Source organism: Rhinopithecus roxellana, chromosome 14, assembly GCF_007565055.1.
Source record: "Rhinopithecus roxellana isolate Shanxi Qingling chromosome 14, ASM756505v1, whole genome shotgun sequence".
In the NCBI taxonomy this organism is placed as follows: Eukaryota; Metazoa; Chordata; class Mammalia; order Primates; family Cercopithecidae; genus Rhinopithecus; species Rhinopithecus roxellana.
The window spans coordinates 21,807,893-21,814,056 of record NC_044562.1 but is presented as its reverse complement, the minus strand read 5'-3'; positions in this window follow the sequence as shown (position 1 = coordinate 21,814,056).

The following is a 6,164-nucleotide window of genomic DNA, read 5'->3' as shown; positions in this document are numbered from 1 at the left end:
GGTGCAGTTTTCTGTATCTGCTCGGTATTTCTCTTGGACAAAATCACATATAAGCAAATGCAAAATTTGCATTATGTTCCAGTTGTTTCCCAATACATTAGCCTCCTTTGAACACATTTACATTTTCAAAAACAAGTGTTACACCAGAACTATTATAAATTAGGAACTGTGCTAGGCATTGGGAATTTGAGTAATTGATTCCCTGTATGTTTTCCATTTGGCCTTCTGTTTCAGGGCTTTTCATATTCAATTCTTATGGTTTGCTTTTGTGTCTGTCTTTATTTTATTTTATTTATTTATTTTTTTGAGACGGAGTCTGGCGCTCTGTCGCCCAGGCTGGAGTGCAGTGACCGGATCTCAGCTCACTGCAAGCTCCGCCTCCTGGGTTCACGCCATTCCCCTGCCTCAGCCTCCCGAGTAGCTGGGACTACAGGCGCCTGCCACCTCGCCCGGCTAGTGTTTTTGTATTTTTTAGTAGAGACGGGGTTTCACCGTGTTAGCCAGGATGGTCTCGATCTCCTGACCTCGTGATCCGCCCGTCTCGGCCTCCCAAAGTGCTGGGATTACAGGCTTGAGCCACCGCGCCCGGCCTGCTTTTGTGTCTATCTTATTTGATGGACCTTACATGCTTCTTTAGGGCCAGTTTTATCTCTTGTTTATCTTACTCCACCAAGTGCTACACAGAGTCTGAAATGTGTAACAGTAGACAATTATTAAACTTTGCATAAATTGATACCAGTAAGGATAACGTATAGTCCCTCCTTTCAAAGAACTACAGTCTGGAGTTGTTCTGTCCAATATGGCAGCCACTCACAATGTAGGCTAATTAAGTTCAAATTCATCAAATTTAAATAAAGTAAAAAATTTTGTTCTTTAGCTTCGTTAGCTACATTTTAAGTACTTGATAGACACATGTGGTAAGTGGTTACCATATTGGTCAGCTCAGAACAGAACATTTCCATCTTCCCAAAAAGTCCAACTGGGCAGCTCTAGTCCAGATCCAAGAGGATGGAGAATTATAGCTCCCTTATTATTCAGATCATTATAGGAAGACCCGGTGATGCCCTGCCTCCTGTTCTTACAAAAAGAAAAAATGGTCCTACATTTAGGAAGACATAATTGAAAATATTTGAGACTGAAGGCCTTCTGAAAAATCAGAATTTTAAAAAGGTAGATCCATGTAATAAAGTCTAAAGTATTCGACAAAGAAGTCAATGAAATCTAAAGAAAGTGAAATTCTCCCAAAGACACAACAAGGAAGACGTCTTTACCAAGTCTCAAACCTCCCAGAGTCATTTTTTGCAAAGGAGACTGAAGAAGATTAACAGAAGTAGTAGGAGAAAAACAAGGAATTTTGTCTCATAAAAGTCAAGAGGTGAGAATGTGTTAAGAAAGATTTGTCAGTCGCATAGTCTGAGAAGTCATCTTGTGACATTGTTGAAGAGCAAAGAGCATACTGTGGACTCCGTCACAGTGGAGGCCACCAGGGATTTGAGCGTTTCACACGCAGGAGTTGTCTAGAGAGAAGTGGGGAAGTTTTGGAGGATTTTTGGTGAAGATTCTTATTTTTTTATAGTAAGTGAACAAACAATAACTCTCAATATATGTACCACAATCCCTAATTTTGTTTTTAAGTAGAGCAGATGGGTGGACATAAAATTCTGGAAGAAAATTAAAAAGTGAAGACTGGTTATTTCCATAAGGTGTGATTGTGGATAATTTTTTTCTTCGTATTTCTGTGTATTTTTCCAATTTTCTACAATGAGCATATATAACTTTCATAGTGGAAAAATATTATCACTAATTATACTTAAATATAATTATAGGTAATATTGTGCTGCTTCTTTTTTTATATTTTAAAAGACATGCCAACACATTTTATTATGTATAATCTTTAAAAAAAAAATTTAAATTTGTTCTAAGAGAAGGAGTCTTTCTATGTTGCCCAGACTGGCCTAAAATTCCTGGGCTAAAGGGATTCTCCAAACTCAGCCTTTTGAATAGCTGGCACTGTAGACCTGCTCCACTGTGCATGGCTTTTTGTGGATAATCTTTTCATTTTGAGATGGAGCTGTGCTCTGTTGCCCAGGCTGGAGTGCAGTGGTGCAATCTCGGCTTACTGCAACCTCCACCTTCCAGGTTCAAGCCATTCTCCTGCCTCAGCCTCCCAAGTAGCTGGGGGTGTGTGCCACCATGCCTGACTAATTTTTGTATTTTTGGTAGAGACGGAGTTTTACCATGTTGGCCAGGCTGGTCTCGAACTCCTGGCCTCAAGTGATCTGCCCACCTTGGCCTCCCAAAGTGTTGGGATTACAGGCGTGAGCCACAGCACCAGGCCGTTGTATATAATCCTATGCATACTTTGCTGACTCCTCATCCCACATTCCTGCTTCCTCACCCAACACCTATTTTTTAATGTCACTGTTCTCATGCCTATCATCTAGAGGGAGGTTTTTTGTTGTTGTTTTCTTGGGTTTTTTTGGACAATGCTTTCTGAAGTGTGGCTGTCAAGGGGAGGACACACAAAAGCAGTAGCTGGAAGGGGACTGGGCTCAACAGTGTGCTTTTTTTGCTTGCAGGTAGGAGAAATTCCATTTTCAAGGTTTTGATGTGGATGGAAGAGTCTGAAAGGTTGGGGGAGTGTTCATTGCTGTGTTTGCAGTGTCTAGGATGGGCGGCACTTCCTAGGTGCTCAGCATATACCCGTGGAGTGAGGGAATGAGAGGAAGAGATGCCTGAGAAAGGAGATTTAGAAAGCCAGATGGAGTTGATTTCAAGTGCACAGGGGCAGGGCCCAGTCTTGGATGGTGGGAGCAGGACCCACACCCACCTCCTCCTCCATGGTTACCCAAGAAGAGGAGGGCTGACTGGATTCCAGCAGTCTTTTGCACATTATGGTAGGAAGTGCCTTCTTGGAGTGACGGGGTCAGAGAAGGCATCCAACATCTGAAGAAAGGGGAGAAGACAGGAAGTAGTCATTGTAGGAAGAGGGCAGGCCAGCTGATGGGAGAAGGGGAGAGCCTGGAGGAGGGCAGGTGGAGGGCCAGCTCCCTCTGCTGCTGCCATCTGTGGTGGTGATGACAGACCACAGCCTCCTCCTTATTCTACTACCCCCACACCATTGCCTCCTCATTTTCCTACCCTTGCTCTCCCTTCCTTTGTTATAATTTAATGGAGATAGGACCACAACAGAAGGGGGAATAAAAGAGACAGATAAGTTTCAGTTGGGGTGACTGGGGATAGGTGACATTTGAACTGTGTCTTTGAGGATGCGGGGGACGTCCCTGCTGGAGGAAGGCCCTTTAAACGAAGGCACAGCCACAAGGGAGGTGGAGGAGGAGGCAGGTTCAAGTTACGATGACGTGGCTGGCGTGTTTCCTGTATGAAATCAAAAGGTCTGTGTCAGAGGAGCAACCTGGTGCTTGCCCTGCATTTGCCCCCTTCCTCCCAAGTGTCCTTTGCTTTGTTGGTTTCCTTCCTGGCCAATGGCCTGTCCTTTGGTGAATCTTGCCCCCTTCATTGTTCTTGTCTCTGTTTCATTTCTAAGAGTGTAGTACAGTGTTGAACACGTGGTACCTGCACCATAAATACTAACTTTTACTAGTAGTCATGATGTTAATTACAAACTCGCCCTTCTCATGTAGCCTTTGGCTACTCTAGAGCCCGAGGAGCCCCAGACAGGAGATTAAGCTGCAAAGATAAATTGAAGCTAGATTGTTTATTGTTATTATTATTTGAGACGGAGTTTCACTCTGTCACCCAGGCTAGAGCACAATGGCACAATCTTGGCTCACTGCAACCTCCGCCTCCCGGGTTCAAGCGATTCTCCTGCCTTAGCCTCCCAAGTAGCTGGGACTACAGGCTTGCACCACCACACAGGGCTAATTTTTGTATTTTTGGTAGAGACGGGGTTTCACCATGTTGGCCAGGCTGGTCTTGAACTCCTGACCTTAAGTGATCCGCCTGCCTCGGCCTCCCAAAGTGCTAGGATCACAGGTGTGAGCCACCGCGCCTGGCCTGAAGTTGGATTTTTGAGGGCATTTTAATGCCATACTAGTGAGTCTGAATTGTTGAGTAGGAAAGAAATGTTGAACATTAGAATAAAGAGCAGCACAAGATAGCTTTTAAAATACAGAAGCACAAAAATTTCATAAAATTGTGTTAACATCATTATACCATATACTGACCATGTGTAAGGATTTATACTTCATGAGGTCATAATCAACAAGAGGGACTATTTTAAAGTAGTTTGTTTCCTCAAGGACCAAAGTTTTCCAAGTCTCTGCTCTAGCAGTCTTCAAAGTGTGATCTAAGGACCTCTGGAGGCCCTGAGCTTATTAAGATACTCCTCCTTTTTCCAACTGCATATCTGTGTCAGGCTGGATTTTTGCTCCAACCAAAACACTGTAGGATAATGGATTCATCATAGAAGGAGAATGAGAATCCAGCTTTCTTTGATCAAGACAGACATTAAAGAGATTGGCAGGCCGGGCGCGGTGGCTCAAGCCTGTAATCCCAGTACTTTGGGAGGCCGAAGCGGGCAGATCACGAGGTCAGGAGATCGAGACCATCCTGGCTAACACGGTGAAACCCCGTCTCTACTAAAAAATACAAAAAAGCTAGTCGGGCGAGGTGGCGGGCGCCTGTAGTCCCAGCTACTCAGGAGGCTGAGGCAGGAGAATGGCGTGAACCCGGAAGGCGGAGCTTGCAGTGAGCCGAGATCCGGCCACTGCACTCCAGCCTGGGCAACAGAGTGAGACTCCGTCTCAAAAAAAAAAAAAAAAGAGATTGGCAAAAATATAAAATAATGGCCACTGTACTCATTATTTTTTATTTTGGAAAATGCAGTGTTTTTTTTCCAAAATGTATTATATAGGTGATCACGTAACGGGCTTATATTGTTATTTTAAAATGAATTAATAAACTTTTTAAAAGTTTCAGTGTTAACTTAGAATGCATTAAATATCTATAGATATAAGCCATATAACAAGGACAATTTGGAGTTCTCAATACATTTTAGGAGCATAGGGATCCAGAGAGTAATACGTTTGAGAACTGCTGCTCTACCATTTCTCTGCTCTTTGGACAATGTGTGAATGTGCTTTTCTAAATCCACCATCAAAATCTGAACGTGGGACGTCCTGGGACTCCACGCCTGAGAAGTAAATGAAAGCCTTGCTTTCCAGACTGAAAGGAAGTTCGGGGCGGGGTGCGGGGTGCGGGGTACTCCCCCTCCCACTTAGAGAGTCACAGAGCACGTGACAAAGGCAAGCCACTGAGAAGAACAGAGTCAAAAAGTCTGTTGGGCTTTATTTAAATTCATTATTTCTCAAAAATAGTCAAATCTTTTTTGTGTGTTGCCTTTTAATATCCTGTGAAACAAATCTTCTAGCAAACATGTTTTGGGAAGCCTGCCACTGATTAGTCCCCTTCTTCCTGAGTTCTGAGCAACATTGCAAGGCCAGATGAGGCTGTCTTTGGGGCAGTGGAGCTTCCTGGGGCCTCTGGACCCTTACCTCGGAGTTGCCTTGCTGCCAGCTCTGTCATTAAGGTAGGACCTACAAAATGTGACTCGTGTGAGAAGAATTCATTAGGAGGCAGAAACCCGAGGACCAGAAGGTACTGAAGCTGGATCTGAGGGCTGTGGGCTTCCCTAGTGAGGCTGATCTTGATAATTCCCTAAATGAGCTCACTGTGTGTGCTGAGGGCTCTCCCAGGTAGAAGAATCAGACATAGCCACTCACCCAGATGCAGGTGGCCTCTTTGAATTGTGACTTCCAGACCAGATAGAAAATAGCAAAGATGGGGAACTTCCTTTATGTGAAATTCTGTGTTCTCCTTCTCCTAATCAAGTAAACCCTAGGAATTTTTTTCTGGAGCGATGTCCAGGGAAATATGTGATTCTCCTGGGAAAAGATTAGTGAGCAAGGAAACCATCAATGACAGATATGTCTCTCTGGCTCATCTATTCAAGACTGGCTGTATTTGAAAATAGGGATAGGTCCTTGGCTGAATATTCCCACTGGATGGAACAGAGGTTAATTTAGCTAAATTGAAGATAAGTGCCTTAATGAGATGAAAGGTACCTAATAGGGACATAAATAGGAGGTTTCCCTGCGGAAACTGGAATAAACAATAACAAGGAAGTGGTCACGTGTCTTCCC